General features: G+C 40.1%; 3 non-coding genes across 3 annotated transcripts; all 3 read left to right on the top strand.

Moving 5' to 3' along the window:
- The first annotated feature begins 404 nt into the window (after positions 1-404).
- On the top strand, positions 405-477 carry TRNAR-UCG (transfer RNA arginine (anticodon UCG)). The gene has a single exon. It is a non-coding gene; the product is annotated as a tRNA-Arg (tRNA).
- A 1,751-nt stretch (positions 478-2,228) lies between these two features.
- TRNAR-UCG (transfer RNA arginine (anticodon UCG)) lies at positions 2,229-2,301 on the top strand. Its single transcript has one exon. It is a non-coding gene; the product is annotated as a tRNA-Arg (tRNA).
- A 7,206-nt stretch (positions 2,302-9,507) lies between these two features.
- On the top strand, positions 9,508-9,580 carry TRNAR-UCG (transfer RNA arginine (anticodon UCG)). The gene has a single exon. It is a non-coding gene; the product is annotated as a tRNA-Arg (tRNA).
- Positions 9,581-21,026: the final 11,446 nt, after the last annotated feature.

Here is a 21,026-nt window from a genome sequence, read left to right as displayed (position 1 = left end):
GAATTTTATTTCTAGAGGTGGTGACAGGCTTTCAGGTACGTGCTTAGGTCAAGGCCCTGTTCATGTCACTTGTATAAGCTAATTCAGGGAGCAAATTAGCAAGTCAAGAAATGGGAAGTCAGAACTACTGTCAAAGCAGTTTCATTCTCTTTTCAAATAATCCAAAAATACCATTGCAGAATAAAACAGAGTATTCTATAAAAGAAGAAAGGAGGATTAACGGCAAAAAAGCACATCATAAGATATGAAACTTTGGAAATTATCTAGATACTGTTTGAAAAAACTCCTTTGATGGAAAGAAGATGAAGAACGGTATGGGATCCTGTCCTGCGCACCTGTAATTGATATGTTCCACATCCATTCATACCACCTAACCCTAAACACCCAAACCTATCGCAGTCAGTGACCATGTGGCCTAATGGATAAGGCGTCTGACTTCGGATCAGAAGATTGAGGGTTTGAGTCCCTTCATGGTTGAGTCTTTTTCTCACAGCACCCAACTTATCTTTACATACAAACTGGAAACACACTCTTACAATACTCCTTTCACTCTCACTCATTAAGAAAGCCCAATGCAAACTGCACAATCATTCACGTTATGGCTTCAGCATTGCTACTTTTCTGTCTTTCTGCCATACCAAAGTACCTCTTCATAAATGCCATGGATATGCAATACGTATGCAACAATATGACACGGCACAATCATTCTTAACAGAACTGTGGGTAGATGCAGTGCAGGGAGTGTGTGCGTGCAGAAAGCAGAAACTATGCATGCGTAGAAGCTCTATGATTTTCTCCCGGAATAATGCTAATTGTCCCTCAGAAAAAATATAGTACTGGAGAAGAATCATAAAGGATTGACACAATTGCTGCCTTTGCTGTTGCCCCAATTGTGTAATCTGTCAAGGACTGGTCTCTTGCAGATTGAGGCACCTAGTTGCAATTGTGTGGTATAAATCACCCTTACAACCATTTTTGCTATAAACTTGAGATCTTTCTGAGATACTATCCCACAGACTTCTTATGAATGAGGAACTCTGAAATTGTCACATTCCAATTTGTACGTCCTTAAAACTATGCTGGTTATTCAAATGGACAGATTGTTTTTTAAATTCCTTTCTGTCTCGAGTTGTAGTTATATTGATACAGAGGCATAATTGTTGAATGATATATATTGGTTTGATTGAAATATGTTCGTAGAGGTGGTCATAGGCTTTCTGTGTCTGTCTGAGAGCAAGGACCGGTTAAAGTCTTTTTCCAAGATCAGTTTGTTGTGAAAGGTATCAGGCAAAGGAGTATGTATTGTGATGTGGTTCTCTGACTGCTTCTGTGCACTTGCCAAAAGTTCCAAGGCCCTATGATAGCACAAAAACGGTAAGATTGAAGTGGTGGGTGACGGAGGTTTAAAATGGTCAGTTTAATTAAAGACAGAAAAGTGAAACGAATGACTGCAGAAATACTGTATGTGGCCATGAACTGAGATGAAAGGATGATTTTGGAACTCTGTCTTGCAGATTACCCTCAATGCCGCAATGGATAGGGCACTACTCTCACAGACCAGGGTGTGTAAGTTTAAGTCTATCTGAGGTGCACACCCTGAACTAATACATTTTTGCTGAAACCTAATCATATTGTTTACTCTTCCTCGTAGCAGCTTGCCAGGGTGATAGTATATTGCAACAGAACCATTCCACTTCTTCACTGAAAAGAGTCATGCTGGTTACCCAAATGTGCAGCGTGTCATTTTATACAGCTTTCTTTATTGAAATGAAACTTGGACTCACTTGAAATATTCTCTTTCAAAATGAATGTTTTGAGCTGCTGTGAATTTTATTTCTAGAGGTGGTGACAGGCTTTCAGGTACGTGCTTAGGTCAAGACCCTGTTCATGTCACTTGTATAAGCTAATTCAGGGAGCAAATTAGCAAGTCAATAAATGGGAAGTCTGAACTACTGTCAAAGCAGTTTCATTCTCTTTTTAAATAATCCAAAAATACCATTGCAGCATAAAACAGAGTATTCAATAAAAGAAGAAGGAGGATTAACGGCAAAAAAGCACATCATAAGATATGAAACTTTGGAAATTATCTAGATATTGTTTGAAAAAACTCCTTTGATGGAAAGAAGATGAAGAACGGTATGGGATCCTGTCCTGCGCACCTGTAATTGATATGTTCCACATCCATTCATACCACCTAACCCTAAACACCCAAACATATTGCAGTCAGTGACCATGTGGCCTAATGGATAAGGCGTCTGACTTCGGATCAGAAGAATGAGGGTTCGAGTCCCTTCATGGTTGAGTCTTTTTCTCACAGCACCCAACTTATCTTTACATACAAACTGGAAACACACTCTTAAAATACTCCTTTCACTCTCACTCATTAAGAAAGCCCACTGCAAACTGCACAATCAGTCACGTTATGCCTTCAGCATTGCTACTTTTCTGTCTTTCTGCCATACCAAAGTACCTCTTCATAAATGCCACGGATATGCAATACGTATACAACAATATGTCATGGCACAATCATTCCGAACAGCTCTGTGGGTAGACTCAGTGCAGGGAGTGTGTGCGTGCAGAAAGCAGAAACTATGCATGGGTAGAAGCTCTATGATTTTCTCAAGGAATAATGCAAATTGTCCCTCAGAAAAAGTATAGTACTAGAGAAGAATCATAAACGATTGACACAATTGCTGCCTTTGCTGTTGCCCCAGTTGTGTAATCTGTCAAGGACTGGTCTCTTGCAGATTGAGGCACCTAGTTGCAATTGTGTGGTAAAAATCACCCTTGCAACCATTTTTGCTATAAACTTGAGATCTTTCTGAGATACTATCTCACAGACTTCTTATGAATGAGGAACTCTGAAATTGTCACATTCCAATTTGTACGTCCTTAAAACTATGCTGGTTATTCAAATGGGCAGATTGTTTTTTAAATTCCTTTCTGTCTCGAGTTGTAGTTATATTGATACAGAGGCATAATTGTTGAATGATATATATTGGTTTGATTGAAATATGTTCATAGAGGTGGTGATAGGCTTTCTGTGTCTGTCTGAGAGCAAGAACCGGTTAACGTCTTTTTCCAAGAGCAGTTTGTTGTGAAAGGTATCAGGCAAAGGAGTATGTATTGTGATGTGGTTCTCTGACTGCTTCTGTCCACTTGCCAAAAGTTCCAAGGCCCTATGATAGCACAAAAACTGTAAGATTGAAGTGGTGGGTGCCGGAGGTTTAAAATGGTCAGTTTAATTAAAGACAGAAAAGTGAAACGAATGACTGCAGAAATACTGTATGTGTCCATGAACTGAGATCAAAGGATGATTTTGGAACTCTGTCTTGCAGATTACCCTCAATGCCGCAATGGATAGGGCACTACTCTCACAGACCAGGGTGTGTAAGTTTAAGTCTATCTGAGGTGCACACCCTGAACTAATACATTTTTGTTGAAACCTAATCATATTGTTTACTCTTCCTCGTAGCAGCTTGCCAGGGTGATAGTATATTGCAACAGAACCATTCCACTTCTTCACTGAAAAGAGTCATGCTGGTTACCCAAATGTGCAGCAACAGCTTTCTTTATTGAAATTAAACTTGGACTCACTTGAAATATTCTCTTTCAAAATGAATGTTTTGAGCTGCTGTTTATTTTATTTCTAGAGGTGGTGACAGGCTTTCAGGTACGTGCTTAGGTCAAGGCACTGTTCATGTCACTTGTATAAGCTAATTCAGGGAGCAAATTAGCAAGTCAGGAAATGGGAAGTCTGAACTACTGTCAAAGCAGTTTCATTCTCTTTTCAAATAATCCAAAAATACCATTGCAGCATAAAACAGAGTATTCAATAAAAGAAGAAAGGAGGATTAACGGCAAAAAAGCACATCATAAGGAAATTATCTAGATATTGTTTGAAAAAACTCCTTTGATGGAAAGAAGATGAAGAACGGTATGGGATCCTGTCCTGCGCACCTGTAATTGATATGTTCCACATCCATTCATACCACCTAACCCTAAACACCCAAACATACTGCAGTTAGTGACCATGTGGCCTAATGGATAAGGCATCTGACTTCGGATCAGAAGATTGAGGGCTCGAGCCCCTTCGTGGTTGAGTCTATCTCTCACAGCACCCAACTTATCTTTACATACAAACTGGAGGCACACTCTTACAATACTCCTTTCACTTTCACTCTCACTCATTAAGAAAGCCCAATACAAACTGCACAATCAGTCACGTTATGCCTTCAGCATTGCTACTTTTCTGTCTTTCTGCCATACCAAAGTACCTCTTCATAAATGCCACGGATATGCAATACGTATGCAACAATATGACACGGCACAATCATTCTTAACAGAACTGTGGTTAGATGCAGTGCAGGGAGTGTGTGCGTGCACAAAGCAGAAACTAGGCATGTGTAGAAACTCTATGATTTTCGTCAGGAATAATGCAAATTGTCCCTCAGAAAAAATATAGTACTGGATAAGAATCATAAAGGATTGACACAATTGCTGCCTTTGCTGTTGCCCCAATTGTGTAATCTGTCAAGGACTTGTCTCTTGCAGATTGAGGCACCTAGTTGCAATTGTGTGGTATAAATCACCCTTACAACCATTTTTGCTATAAACTTGAGATCTTTCTGAGATACTATCTCACATACTTCTTTTGAATGAAGAACTCTGAAATTGTCACATTCCAATTTGTACGTCCTTAAAACTCTGCTGGTTATTCAAATGGGCAGATTGTTTTTTAAATTCCTTTCTGTCTCGAGTTGTAGTTATATTGAAACAGAGGCATAATTGTTGAATGATATATATTGGTTTGATTGAAATATGTTCGTAGAGGTGGTGATAGGCTTTCTGTGTCTGTCTGAGAGCAAGGACCGGTTAACGTCTTTTTCCAAGAGCAATTTGTTGTGAAAGGTATCAGGCAAAGGAGTATGTATTGTGATGTGGTTCTCTGACTGCTTCTGTCCACTTGCCAAAAGTTCCAAGGCCCTATGATAGCACAAAAACGGTAAGATTGAAGTGGTGGGTGCCGGAGGTTTAAAATGGTCAGTTTAATTAAAGACAGAAAAGTGAAACGAATGACTGCAGAAATACTGTATGTGGCCATGAACTGAGATGAAAGGATGATTTTGGAACTCTGTCTTGCAGATTACCCTCAATGCGCAATGGATAGGGCACTACTCTCACAGACCAGGGTGTGTAAGTTTAAGTCTATCTGAGGTGCACACCCTGAACTAATACATTTTTGCTGAAACCTAATCATATTGTTTACTCTTCCTCGTATCAGCTTGCCAGGGTGATAGTATATTGCAACAGACCCATTCCACTTTTTCACTGAAAAGAGTCATGCTGGTTACCCAAATGTGCAGCGTGTCATTTTATACAGCTTTCTTTATTGAAATTAAACTTGGACTCACTTGAAATATTCTCTTTCAAAATTAATGTTTTCAGCTGCTGTGAATTTTATTTCTAGAGGTGGTGACAGGCTTTCAGGTACGTGCTTAGGTCAAGGCCCTGTTCATGTCACTTGTATAAGCTAATTCAGGGAGCAAATTAGCAAGTCAAGAAATGGGAAGTCTGAACTACTGCCAAAGCAGTTTCATTCTCTTTTCAAATAATCCAAAAATACCATTGCAGCATAAAACAGAGTATTCAATAAAAGAAGAAAGGAGGATTAACGGGAAAAAAGCGCAGCATAAGATATGAAACTTTGGAAATTAACTAGATATTGTTGGAAAAAACTCCTTTGATGGAAAGAAGATGAAGTACGGTATGGGATCCTGTCCTGCGCACCTGTAATTGATATGTTCCACATCCATTCATACCACCTAACCCTAAACACCCAAACATATTATAGTCAGTGACCATGTGGCCTAATGGATAAGGCGCCTGACTTCAGATCAGAAGATTGAGGGTTCGAGTCCCTTCATGGTGGTGTCTTTTTCTCACAGCACCCAACTTATCTTTACATACAAACTGGAAACACACTCTTACAATACTCCTTTCACTCTCACTCATTAAGAAAGCCCAATGCAAACTGCACAATCAGTCACGTTATGCCTTCAGCATTGCTACTTTTCTGTCTTTCTGCCATACCAAAGTACCTCTTCATAAATGTCACGGATTTGCAATACGTATACAACAATATGACATGGCACAATCATTCTGAACAGAACTGTGGGAAGATTCAGTGCAGGGAGTGTGTGCGTGCAGAAAGCAGAAACTATGCATGGGTAGAAGCTCTATGATTTTCTCCAGGAACAATGTAAATTGTCCCTCAGAAAAAGCATAGTACTAGAGAAGTATCATAAAGGATTGACACAATTGCTGCCTTTGCTGTTGCCCCAGTAGTGTAATCTGTCAAGGACTGGTCTCTTGCAGATTGAAGCACCTAGTTGCAATTGTGTGGTAAAAATCACCCTTACAACCATTTTTGCTATAAACTTGAGATCTTTCTGAGATACTATCTCACAGACTTCTTATGAATGAGGAACTCTGAAATTGTCACATTCCAATTTGTACGTCCTTAACCTCTGCTGGTTATTCAAATGGGCAGATTGTTTTTTAAATTCCTTTCTGTCTCGAGTTGTAGTTATATTGATACAGAGGCATAATTGTTGAATGATATATATTGGTTTGATTGAAATATGTTCGTAGAGGTGGTGATAGGCTTTCTGTGTCTGTCTCAGAGCAAGGACCGGTTAACGTCTTTTTCCAAGAGCAGTTTGTTGTGAAAGGTATCAGGCAAAGGAGTATGTATTGTGATGTGGTTCTCTGACTGCTTCTGTCCACTTGCCAAAAGTTCCAAGGCCCTATGATAGCACAAAAACGGTAAGATTGAAGTGGTGGGTGCCGGAGGTTTAAAATGGTCAGTTTAATTAAAGACAGAAAAGTGAAACGAATGATTGCAGAAATACTGTATGTGGCCATGTACTGAGATGAAAGGATGATTTTGGAACTCTGTCTTGCAGATTACCCTCAATGCTGCAATGGATAGGGCACTACTCTCACAGACCAGGGTGTGTAAGTTTAAGTCTATCTGAGGTGCACACCCTGAACTAATACATTTTTGCTGAAACCTAATCATATTGTTTACTCTTCCTCGTAGCAGCTTGCCAGGGTGATAGTATATTGCAACAGAACCATTCCACTTCTTCACTGAAAAGAGTCATGCTGGTTACCCAAATGTGCAGCGTGTCATTTTATACAGCTTTCTTTATTGAAATTAAACTTGGACTCACTTGAAATATTCTCTTTCAAAATTAATGTTTTGAGCTGCTGTGAATTTTATTTCTAGAGGTGGTGACAGGCTTTCAGGTACGTGCTTAGGTCAAGGCCCTGTTCATGTCACTTGTATAAGCTAATTCAGGGAGCAAATTAGCAAGTCAAGAAATGGGAAGTCTGAACTACTGCCAAAGCAGTTTCATTCTCTTTTCAAATAATCCAAAAATACCATTGCAGCATAAAACAGAGTATTCAATAAAAGAAGAAAGGAGGATTAACGGGAAAAAAGCGCAGCATAAGATATGAAACTTTGGAAATTAACTAGATATTGTTGGAAAAAACTCCTTTGATGGAAAGAAGATGAAGTACGGTATGGGATCCTGTCCTGCGCACCTGTAATTGATATGTTCCACATCCATTCATACCACCTAACCCTAAACACCCAAACATATTATAGTCAGTGACCATGTGGCCTAATGGATAAGGCGCCTGACTTCAGATCAGAAGATTGAGGGTTCGAGTCCCTTCATGGTGGTGTCTTTTTCTCACAGCACCCAACTTATCTTTACATACAAACTGGAAACACACTCTTACAATACTCCTTTCACTCTCACTCATTAAGAAAGCCCAATGCAAACTGCACAATCAGTCACGTTATGCCTTCAGCATTGCTACTTTTCTGTCTTTCTGCCATACCAAAGTACCTCTTCATAAATGTCACGGATTTGCAATACGTATACAACAATATGACATGGCACAATCATTCTGAACAGAACTGTGGGAAGATTCAGTGCAGGGAGTGTGTGCGTGCAGAAAGCAGAAACTATGCATGGGTAGAAGCTCTATGATTTTCTCCAGGAACAATGCAAATTGTCCCTCAGAAAAAGCATAGTACTAGAGAAGTATCATAAAGGATTGACACAATTGCTGCCTTTGCTGTTGCCCCAGTAGTGTAATCTGTCAAGGACTGGTCTCTTGCAGATTGAAGCACCTAGTTGCAATTGTGTGGTAAAAATCACCCTTACAACCATTTTTGCTATAAACTTGAGATCTTTCTGAGATACTATCTCACAGACTTCTTATGAATGAGGAACTCTGAAATTGTCACATTCCAATTTGTACGTCCTTAACCTCTGCTGGTTATTCAAATGGGCAGATTGTTTTTTAAATTCCTTTCTGTCTCGAGTTGTAGTTATATTGATACAGAGGCATAATTGTTGAATGATATATATTGGTTTGATTGAAATATGTTCGTAGAGGTGGTGATAGGCTTTCTGTGTCTGTCTCAGAGCAAGGACCGGTTAACGTCTTTTTCCAAGAGCAGTTTGTTGTGAAAGGTATCAGGCAAAGGAGTATGTATTGTGATCTGGTTCTCTGACTGCTTCTGTCCACTTGCCAAAAGTTCCAAGGCCCTATGATAGCACAAAAACGGTAAGATTGAAGTGGTGGGTGCCGGAGGTTTAAAATGGTCAGTTTAATTAAAGACAGAAAAGTGAAACGAATGATTGCAGAAATACTGTATGTGGCCATGAACTGAGATGAAAGGATGATTTTGGAACTCTGTCTTGCAGATTACCCTCAATGCTGCAATGGATAGGGCACTACTCTCACAGACCAGGGTGTGTAAGTTTAAGTCTATCTGAGGTGCACACCCTGAACTAATACATTTTTGCTGAAACCTAATCATATTGTTTACTCTTCCTCGTAGCAGCTTGCCAGGGTGATAGTATATTGCAACAGAACCATTCCACTTCTTCACTGAAAAGTGTCATGCTGGTTACCCAAATGTGCAGCGTGTCATTTTATACAGCTTTCTTTATTGAAATTAAACTTGGACTCACTTGAAATATTCTCTTTCAAAATGAATGTTTTGAGCTGCTGTGAATTTTATTTCTAGAGGTGGTGACAGGCATTCAGGTACGTGCTTAGGTCAAGGCCCTGCTCATGTCACTTGTATAAGCTAATTCAGGGAGCAAATTAGCAAGTCAAGAAATGGGAAGTCTGAACTACTGTCAAAGCAGTTTCATTCTCTTTTCAAATAATCCAAAAATACCATTGCAGCATAAAACAGAGTATTCAGTAAAAGAAGAAAGGAGGATTAATGGCAAAAAAGCACATCATAAGATATGAAACTTTGGAAATTATCTAGATATTGTTTGAAAAAACTCCTTTGATGGAAAGAAGATGAAGAACGGTATGGGATCCTGTCCTGCGCACCTGTAATTGATATGTTCCACATCCATTCATACCACCTAACCCTAAACACCCAAACATATTGCAGTTAGTGACCATGTGGCCTAATGGATAAGGCGTCTGACTTCGGATCAGAAAATTGAGGGTTCAAGTCCCTTCATGGTTGAGTGTTTTTCTCACAGCACCCAACTTATCTTTACATACAAACTGGAAACACACTCTTACAATACTCCTTTCACTCTCACTCATTAAGAAAGCCCAATAAAAACTGCACAATCAGTCACGTTATGCCTTCAGCATTGCTACTTTTCTGTCTTTCTGCCATACCAAAGTACCTCTTCATAAACACCACGGATATGCAATACGTATACAACAATATGACACAGCACAATCATTCTTAACAGAACTGTGGGTAGATGCAGTGCAGGGAGTGTGTGCGTGCAGAAAGCAGAAACTAGGCATGTGTAGAAACTCTATGATTTTCGTCAGGAATAATGCAAATTGTCCCTCAGAAAAAATATAGTACTGGATAAGAATCATAAAGGATTGACACAATTGCTGCCTTTGCTGTTGCCCCAATTGTGTAATCTGTCAAGGACTTGTCTCTTGCAGATTGAGGCACCTAGTTGCAATTGTGTGGTATAAATCACCCTTACAACCATTTTTGCTATAAACTTGAGATCTTTCTGAGATACTATCTCACATACTTCTTTTGAATGAGGAACTCTGAAATTGTCACATTCCAATTTGTACGTCCTTAAAACTCTGCTGGTTATTCAAATGGGCAGATTGTTTTTTAAATTCCTTTCTGTCTCTAGTTGTAGTTATATTGATACAGAGGCATAATTGTTCAATTATATATATTGGTTTGATTGAAATATGTTCGTAGAGGTGGTGATAGGCTTTCTGTGTCTGTCTCAGAGCAAGGACCGGTTAACGTCTTTTTCCAAGAGCAATTTGTTGTGAAAGGTATCAGGCAAAGGAGTATGTATTGTGATGTGGTTCTCTGACTGCTTCTGTCCACTTGCCAAAAGTTCCAAGGCCCTATGATAGCACAAAAACGGTAAGATTGAAGTGGTGCGTGCCGGAGGTTTAAAATGGTCAGTTTAATTAAAGACAGAAAAGTGAAACGAATGACTGCAGAAATACTGTATGTGGCCATGAACTGAGATGAAAGGATGATTTTGGAACTCTGTCTTGCAGATTACCCTCAATGCCGCAATGGATAGGGCACTACTCTCACAGACCAGGGTGTGTAAGTTTAAGTCTATCTGAGGTGCACACCCTGAACTAATACATTTTTGCTGAAACCTAATCATATTGTTTACTCTTCCTCGTAGCAGCTTGCCAGGGTGATAGTATATTGCAACAGAACCATTCCACTTCTTCACTGAAAAGAGTCTTGCTGGTTACCCAAATGTGCAGCGTGTCATTTTATACAGCTTTCTTTATTGAAATTAAACTTGGACTCACTTGAAATATTCTCTTTCAAAATGATTGTTTTGAGCTGCTGTGAATTTTATTTCTAGAGGTGGTGACAGGCTTTCAGGTATGTGCTTAGGTCAAGGCCCTGTTCATGTCACTTGTATAAGCTAATTCAGGGAGCAAATTAGCAAGTCAAATAATGGGAAGTCTGAACTACTGTCAAAGCAATTTCATTCTCTTTTCAAATAATCCAAAAATACCATTGCAGCATAAAACAGATGTGAGAAAACAGGGCTGATTGCAGAGGCCCCATAACTTTTTGCCCCCATTTTCCTCTTTTTGCTGGTGTTTTCCTGACTTTGATGGTGCCCTGGGTACTGCTAACCAGTCCCAGGGCCTGTGCTCTGTGTAAAATGGATATGCAAATTAGGCTAATTATAATTGGCTAAGTTAACCTACCTATAAGTCCCTAGTATATGGTAGGGCATGTAGGTTTAGGGACCACAGCATAGGTGGTGCACACCTAGGTGCACTGCTGAGGTGCCCAGTGTCATTTTAAAAGCAAGCCTGTCTTGCTGGCTGCTTTTAAATTAAAGTTATATGCAAATTCGACTTTGGAATTAAAGGTACTTCCAAAGTCTTAAACTACCTTATTTTTACATATAAGTCACCCCTAAGGTTTGCCCTATGTGCCCCTAGGGCTGGGTGCCATGTAACTATAAGCAGGGACTTTATAAAAATAGATTTATAAGCCCTGGTGAGGTAAAAACAGCCAAATTCGTTTTTCCCTCATTGAAGTAAATGGCCTTCATAGGCTAGAATGGGCAGACTTTATTTTAAATTTTAAAGTCTCCTTAAATGTTACATACCAAGAAATTGGTATCAAATTGATTGTTGTAATAAATCCCACAACTTCCAGTTGTTGGATTTAATATAACTTGTCCAGGTAAAAAGTTTAGACTTTACCTAAAAAGTTGCCAATTTCAGCTCTGCATTGTTTTTGCTGCTGTGCTCTGATTGGCCAGCATGCAGCAGCTTCTGCCAGGCTGCCTTGATGAGGTGTGAAGTGGCCAGGCTTCACACAAAGGAATGTGCTTGGGGGAGAGAATCTCCCCTCAGCAGATGGTGAGGCAGGAAGGGGGAGGGCTGCCAAACTGGTCTTCAAAGGCAGAGAAGGACATTTGGAGCACCCAGCAACACCCCCACATCCTGCAACCCCAGACAATTAGGTGCCCCCTTGATTAGATTAGGAGAGGGCAGGAGAGGGGTGTGTTTATGATTTTTAGCCACACCAGTGGGTGGGCTCAGCCAGATGTAACCTCCAAAAATCAGATTCATCCATGTTGGATTTTTAGAGACTGTTGCCTTCTGGGATGGATTTTTGCCACACTTCCCAGGAAGTGGTCATCACAGGGGGACGACCCTGTCCCTGATTGGAGAACCAGGGCCCCCCTGCTTTTCACCCAGGAGCAAGGATAAAACTGGCAGACCTGCACCCACACCTCAGATCCCCTCCAGAATTCAACAAGAAAGGAACTAAAGAAGAAGAAGGACTGCCCTGCTGGACCCCTGGCCTGCACCTGGACCCTGCACTCAGAAGGACTGCACCAGCTGCACACTTGGGCTTCACCACAAGAAGGACTTTGCCTGGCTTCAACTGGTTCAAGGAGGGACTCCCTGTTTGCTACAGGTGAAAAATTGCTAAACCAGAGTCCCCTGCACCAACTCCTGAAGAAAGCGACCAGCTGACCACTGTCCAGTGGCCAAAAAGGAGTTTGCGCCAGGTGCATTCTGGGAGTTGAAGTCCGCACCCCCCAAGGACCATCACAGAACTTCTGGACCCTTGGGGTGAGCTGTGGACCCCAAAAGAACCTTAAAAGAACATCTGGGTGAAGCCCCAGAAGTTTGGAAAAGATTTGAGAATTTTTGGAAAAAAGCTCCAGAGAGGGACCGACCCGCCGTGGAAATTCTAGCCGGCTTGCCTCAACCGCGACCCGGCCTGACTTCGTGGTTCGTCCCGGTAAAGAAAAACATCCAAAAAAGAGACTAAGTCCGAACGTAAAAAGTTGACCGGGACCTCCCAGCCATCGTATCCGAGAAGGGCTCCATGGACGTCGGATCAAGATCCAGGTTTACCCCGGTCGAAGGATTTTCATCTCGAAAAAACGACTAAGTCCGAAGGTAAAAGTCTCCACCGAGGAAACCCACATCGTGTATCCGGACAAGGGCTCCAGGAGGTCAGATTCAACTGGCAGGTTCGTCCCGGTGAAGAAAAACTTCAAAATAAAGACTAAGTCAGAAGGTAACTTTTTAACCGAGGCCTCCCGCGACCTGTAGCCGAGCAGGGCTCCATCGCGGTCGGCCTGAAAGTTTGACTTTGCCCCGGTCGAGGTGCAACCAGATAACCCGATTGGCGCTTTTTGTTTCTAAGCGCTAGAAAAGTAATAATTCTTTAAAAATTCATATCTCCGGTTCCCCTGAACCGATTTTAATCGTTTTTGTGTCATTTTAAAGATAAAAATATAAACTATTTTTATAAATTGGTTTTGGATTTTTAAACTGTTTCCTGTGTTTTATTTAATTACTGTTTTGTGATATTTGAATGCTTTTCACTTTGTCTCCTAAGTTAAGCCTTGACGCTCGTTGCCAAGCTACCAAGGGTTGAGCTGGGATTAATTTACTGAGACCTAACTGTACCTATGTGGAGGTTAGTGGCTTGTTGCTAGGTGTAGGTACCTACCTGCCCTACCAATAACCCATTTTCCAACAACAGAGTATTCAATCAAAGAAGAAGGGAGGATTAACGGCAAAAAAGCACATCATAAGATATGAAACTTTGGAAATTATCTAGATATTGTTTGAAAAAACTCCTTTGATGGAAAGAAGATGAAGAACGGTATGGGATCCTGTCCTGAGCACCTGTAATTGATATGTTCCACATCCAATCATACCACCTAACCCTAAACACCCAAACATATTGCAGTCAGTGACCATGTGGCCTAATGCATAAGGCGTCAGACTTCGGATCAGAAGATTGAGGGTTCGAGTCCCTTCGTGGTGGAGTCTTATTCTCTCAGCACCCAAATTATCTTTACATACAAACTGGAAACACACTCTTACAATACTCCTTTCACTCTCACTCATTAAGAAAGCCCAATGCAAACTGCACAATCAGTCATGTTATACCTTCAGCATTGCTACTTTTCTGTCTTTCTGCCATACCAAAGTACCTCTTCATAAATGCCACGGATATGCAATACGTATACAACAATATGACATGGCACAATCATTCCGAACAGAACTGTGGGTAGATTCAGTGCAGGGAGTGTGTGCGTGCAGAAAGCAGAAACTATGCATGCGTAGAAGCTCTATGATTTTCTCCAGGAATAATGCAAATTGTCCCTCAGAAAAAATATAGTACTGGAGAAGAATCTTAAAGGATTGACACAATTGCTGCCTTTGCTGTTGCCCCAATTATGTAATCTGTCAAGGACTGGTCTCTTGCAGATTGAGGCACCTAGTTGCAATTGTGTGGTATAAATCACCCTTACAACCATTTTTGCTATAAACTTGAGATCTTTCTGAGATACTATCCCACAGACTTCTTATGAATGAGGAACTCTGAAATTGTCACATTCCAATTTGTACGTCCTTAAAACTCTGCTGGTTATTCAAATGGGCAGATTGTTTTTTAAATTCCTTTCTGTCTCTAGTTGTAGTTATATTGATACAGAGGCATAATTGTTGAATGATATATATCGGTTTGATTGAAATATGTTCGTAGAGGTGGTGATAGGCTTTCTGTGTCTGTCTGAGAGCAAGGACCGGTTAACGTCTTTTTCCAAGAGCAGTTTGTTGTGAAAGGTATCAGGCAAAGGAGTATGTATTGTGATGTGGTTCTCTGACTGCTTCTGTCCACTTGCCAAAATTTCCAAGGCCCTATGATAGCACAAAAACGGTAAGATTGAAGTGGTGGGTGCCGGAGGTTTAAAATGGTCAGTTTAATTAAAGACAGAAAAGTGAAACGAATGACTGCAGAAATACTGTATGTGGCCATGAACTGAGATGAAAGGATGATTTTGGAACTCTGTCTTGCAGATTACCCTCAATGCCGCAATGGATAGGGCACTACTCTCACAGACCAGGGTGTGTAAGTTTAAGTCTATCTGAGGTGCACACCCTGAACTAATACATTTTTGCTGAAACCTAATCATATTGTTTACTCTTCCTCGTAGCAGCTTGCCAGGGTGATAGTATATTGCAACAGAACCATTCCACTTCTTCACTGAAAAGAGTCACGCTGGTTACCCAAATGTGCAGCGTGTCATTTTATACAGCTTTCTTTATTGAAATTAAACTTGGACTCACTTGAAATATTCTCTTTCAAAATGATTGTTTTGAGCTGCTGTGAATTTTATTTCTAGAGGTGGTGACAGGCTTTCAGGTACGTGCTTAGGTCAAGGCCCTGTTCATGTCACTTGTATAAGCTAATTCAGGGAGCAAATTAGCAAGTCAAGAAATGGGAAGTCTGAACTACTGTCAAAGCAGTTTAATTCTCTTTTCAAATAATCCAAAAATACCATTGCAGCATAAAACAGAGTATTCAATAAAAGAAGAAAGGAGGATTAACGGCAAAAAAGCACATCATAAGATATGAAACTTTGGAAATTATCTAGATATTGTTTGAAAAAACTCCTTTGATGGAAAGAAGATGAAGAACGGTATGGGATCCTGTCCTGCGCACCTGTAATTGATATGTTCCACATCCAATCATACCACCTAACCCTAAACACCCAAACATATTGCAGTCAGTGACCATGTGGCCTAATGCATAAGGTGTCTGACTTCGGATCAGAAGATTGAGGGTTCGAGTCCCTTCGTGGTTGAGTCTTTTTCTCACAGCACCCAAATTATCTTTACATAGAAACTGGAAACACACTCTTACAATACTCATTTCACTCTCACTCATTAAGAAAGCCCAATGCAAACTGCACAATCAGACACGTTATGCCTTCAGCATTGCTACTTTTCTGTCTTTCTGCCATACCAAAGTACCTCTTCATAAACACCACGGATATGCAATACGTATACAACAATATGACACAGCACAATCATTCTTAACAGAACTGTGGGTAGATGCAGTGCAGGGAGTGTGTGCGTGCAGAAAGCAGAAACTATGCATGCGTAGAAGCTCTATGATTTTCTCCAGGAATAATGCAAATTGTCCATCCGAAAAAATATAGTACTGCAGAAGAATCATAACGGATTGACACAATTGCTGCCTTTGCTGTTGCCAAAATTGTGTAATCTGTCAAGGACTGGTCTCTTGCAGATTGAGGCACCTAGTTGCAATTGTGTGGTATAAATCACCCTTACAACCATTTTTGCTATAAACTTGAGATCTTTCTGAGATACTATCTCACAGACTTCTTATGAATGAGGCACTCTGAAATTGTCACATTCCAATTTGTACGTCCTTAAAACTCTGCTGGTTATTCAAATGGGCAGATTGTTTTTTAAATTCCTTTCTGTCTCTAGTTGTAGTTATATTGATACAGAGGCATAATTGTTCAATGATATATATTGGTTTGATTGAAATATGTTCGTAGAGGTGGTGATAGGCTTTCTGTGTCTGTCTGAGAGCAAGGACCGGTTAACGTCTTTTTCCAAGAGCAGTTTGTTGTGAAAGGTATCAGGCAAAGGAGTATGTATTGTGATGTGGTTCTCTGACTGCTTCTGTCCACTTGCCAAAAGTTCCAAGGCCCTATGATAGCACAAAAACGGTAAGATTGAAGTGGTGGGTGCCGGAGGTTTAAAATGGTCAGTTTAATTAAAGACAGAAAAGTGAAACGAATGACTGCAGAAATACTGTATGTGGCCATGAACTGAGATAAAAGGATGAATTTGGAACTCTGTCTTGCAGATTACCCTCAATGCCGCAATGGATAGGGCACTACTCTCACTGACCAGGGTGTGTAAGTTTAAGTCTATCTGAGGTGCACACCCTGAACTAATACATTTTTGCTGAAACCTAATCATATTGTTTACTCTTCCTCGTAGCAGCTTGCCAGGGTGATAGTATATTGCAACAGAACCATTCCACTTCTTCACTGAAAAGAGTCATGCTGGTTACCCAAATGTGCAGCGTGTCATTTTATACAGCTTTCTTTATTGAAATTAAACTTGGACTCACTTGAAATATTCTCTTTCAAAATGAATGTTTTGAGCTGCTGTGAATTTTATTTCTAGAGGTGGTGACAGGCTTTCAGGTACGTGCTTAGGTCAAGGCCCTGTTCATGTCACTTGTATAAGCTAATTCAGGGAGCAAATTAGCAAGTCAAGAAATGGGAAGTCTGAACTACTGTCAAAGCAGTTTCATTCTCTTTTCAAATAATCCAAAAATACCATTGCAGCATAAAACAGAGTATTCAATAAAAGAAGAAAGGAGGATTAACGGCAAAAAAGCACATCATAAGATATGAAACTTTGGAAATTATCTAGATATTGTTTGAAAAAACTCCTTTGATGGAAAGAAGATGAAGAACGGTATGGGATCCTGTCCTGCGCACCTGTAATTGATATGTTCCACATCCATTCATACCACCTAACCCTAAACACCCAAACATATTGCAGTCAGTTACCATGTGGCCTAATGGATAAGGTGTCTGACTTTGGATCAGAAGATTGTGGCTTTGAGTCGCTTCATGGTTGAGTCTTTTTCTCACAGCACCCACCTTATCTTTACATACAAACTGGAAACACACTCTTACAATACTCCTTTAACTCTCACTCATTAAGAAAGCCCAATGCAAACTGCACAATCAGTCACGTTATGCCTTCAGCATTGCTACGTTTCTGTCTTTCTGCCATACCAAAGTACCTCTTCATAAACGCCACGGATATGCAATACGTATACAACAATATGACACGGCACAATCATTCTTAACAGAACTGTGGGTAGATGCAGTGCAGGGAGTGTGTGCGTGCAGAAAGCAGAAACTATGCATGCGTAGAAGCTCTATCATTTTCTCCAGGAAAAATGCAAATTGTCCCTCAGAAAAAATATACTACTGGAGAAGAATCATAAAGGATTGACACGATTGCTGCCTTTGCTGTTGCCCCAGTTGTGTAATCTGTCAAGGACTGGTCTCTTGCAGATTGAGGCACCTAGTTGCAATTGTGTGGTATAAATCACCCTTACAACCATTTTTGCTATAAACTTGAGATCTTTCTTAGATACTATCTCACAGACTTCTTATGAATGAGGAACTCTGAAATTGTCACATTCCAGTTTGTACGTCCTAAAAACTCTGCTGGTTATTCAAATGGGCAGATTGTTTTTTTAATTCCTTTCTGTCTCGAGTTGTAGTTATATTGATACAGAGGCATAATTGTTGAATGATATATATTGGTTTGATTGAAATATGTTCGTAGAGGTGGTGATAGGCTTTCTGTGTCTGTCTGAGAGCAAGGACCGGTTAAAGTCTTTTTCCAAGAGCAATTTGTTGTGAAAGGCATCAGGCAAAGGAGTATGTATTGTGATGTGGTTCTCTGACTGCTTCTGTCCACTTGCCAAAAGTTCCAAGGCCCTATGATAGCACAAAAACTGTAAGATTGAAGTGGTGGGTGCCGGAGGTTTAAAATGGTCAGTTTAATTAAAGACAGAAAAGTGAAATGAATGACTGCAGAAATACTGTATGTGGCCATGAACTGAGATGAAAGGATGATTTTGGAACTCTGTCTTGCAGATTACCCTCAATGCCGCAATGGATAGGGCACTACTCTCACAGACCAGGGTGTGTAAGTTTAAGTCTATCTGAGGTGCACACCCTGAACTAATACATTTAGGCTGAAACCTAATCATATTGTTTACTCTTCCTCGTAGCAGCTTGCCAGGGTGATAGTATATTGCAACAGAACCATTCCACTTCTTCACTGAAAAGAGTCATGCTGGTTACCCAAATGTGCAGCATGTCATTTTATACAACTTTCTTTATTGAAATTAAACTTGGACTCACTTGAAATATTCTCTTTCAAAATGATTGTTTTGAGCTGCTGTGAATTTTATTTCTACAGTAGAGGTGGTGACAGGCTTTCAGGTACGTGCTTAGGTCAAGGCCCTGTTCATGTCACTTGTATAAGCTAATTGAGGGAGCAAATTAGCAAGTCAAGAAATGGGAAGTCTGAACAACTGTCAAAGCAGTTTCATTCTCTTTTCAAATAATCCAAAAATACCATTGCAGCATAAAACAGAGTATTCAATAAAAGAAGAAAGGAGGATTAACGGCAAAAAAGCACAGCATAAGATATGAAACTATGGAAATTATCTATATATTGTTTGAAAAAACTCCTTTGATGGAAAGAAGATGAATAACGGTATGGGATCCTGTCCTGCGCACCTGTAATTGATATGTTCCACATCCATTCATACCACCTAACCCTAAACACCCAAACATATTGCACTCAGTGACCATGTGGCCTAATGGATAAGGTGTCTGACTTCGGATCAGAAGATTGAGAGTTCCAGTCCCTTCATGGTTGAGTCTTTTTCTCACAGCACCCAACTTATCTTTACATACAAACTGGAAACACACTCTTACAATACTCCTTTCACTCTGACTCATTAAGAAAGCCCAATGCAAACTGCACAATCAGTCACGTTATGCCTTCAGCATTGCTACTTTTCTGTCTTTCTGCCATACCAAAGTACCTCTTCATAAGTGCCACGGATATGCAATACGTATTCAACAATATGACATGGCACAATCATTCTGAACAGAACTGTGGGTAGATTCAGTGCAGGGAGTGTGTGCGTGCAGAAAGCAGAAACTATGCATGTGTAGAAGCTCTACGATTTTCTCCAGGAATAATGCAAATTGTCCCTCAGAAAAAGTATAGTACTAGAGAAGAATCATAAAGGATTGACACAATTGCTGCCTTTGCTGTTGCCCCACTTGTGAATCCTGTCAAGGACTGGTCTCTTGCAGATTGAGGCACCCAGTTGCAATTGTGTGGTATAAATCACCCTTACAACCATTTTTGCTATAAACTTGAGATCTTTCTGAGATACTATCTCACAGACTTCTTATGAATGAGGAACTCTGAAATTGTCACATTCCAATTTGTACGTCCTTAAAACTCTGCTGGTTATTCAAATGGGCAGATTGTTTTTTAAATTCCTTTCTGTCTCTAGTTGTAGTTATATTGATACAGATGCATAATTGTTGAATGATATATATTGGTTTGATTGAAATATGTTCGTAGAGGTGGTGATAGGCTTTCTGTGTCTGTCTGAGAGCAAGGACCGGTTAACGTCTTTTTCCAAGAGCAGTTTGTTGTGAAAGGTATCAGGCAAAGGAGTATGTATTGTGATGTGGTTCTCTGACTGCTTCTGTCCACTTGCCAAAAGTTCCAAGGCCCTATGATAGCACAAAAACTGTAAGATTGAAGTGGTGGGTGCCGGAGGTTTAAAATGGTCAGTTTAATTAAAGACAGAAAAGTGAAACGAATGACTGCAGAAATACTGTATGTGGCCATGAACTGAGATGAAAGGATGATTTTGGAACTCTGTCTTGCAGATTACCCTCAATGCCGCAATGGATAGGGCACTACTCTCACAGACCAGGGTGTGTAAGTTTAAGTCTATCTGAGGTACACACACTGAACTAATACATTTTTGCTGAAACCTAATCATATTGTTTACTCTTCCTCGTAGCAGCTTGCCAGGGTGATAGTATATTGCAACAGAACCATTCCACTTCTTCACTGAAAAGAGTCATGCTGGTTACCCAAAGGTGCAGCGTGTCATTTTATACAGCTTTCTTTATTGAAATTAAACTTGGACTCACTTGAAATATTCTCTTTCAAAATTAATGTTTTGAGCTGCTGTGAATTTTATTTCTAGAGGTGGTGACAGGCTTTCAGGTACGTGCTTAGGTCAAGGCCCTGTTCATGTCACTTGTATAAGCTAATTCAGGGAGCAAATTAGCAAGTCAAGAAATGGGAAGTCTGAACTACTGTCAAAGCAGTTTCATTCTCTTTTCAAATAATCCAAAAATACCATTGCAGCATAAAACAGAGTATTCAATAAAAGAAGAAAGGAGGATTAACGGCAAAAAAGGACATCATAAGATATGAAACTTTGGAAATTATCTAGATATTGTTTGAAAAAACTCCTTTGATGGAAA

This window comes from Pleurodeles waltl, chromosome 4_1 (assembly GCF_031143425.1).
Source record: "Pleurodeles waltl isolate 20211129_DDA chromosome 4_1, aPleWal1.hap1.20221129, whole genome shotgun sequence".
NCBI lineage: Eukaryota > Metazoa > Chordata > Amphibia > Caudata > Salamandridae > Pleurodeles > Pleurodeles waltl.
This window is presented reverse-complemented; position numbering and strand designations above follow the sequence as displayed.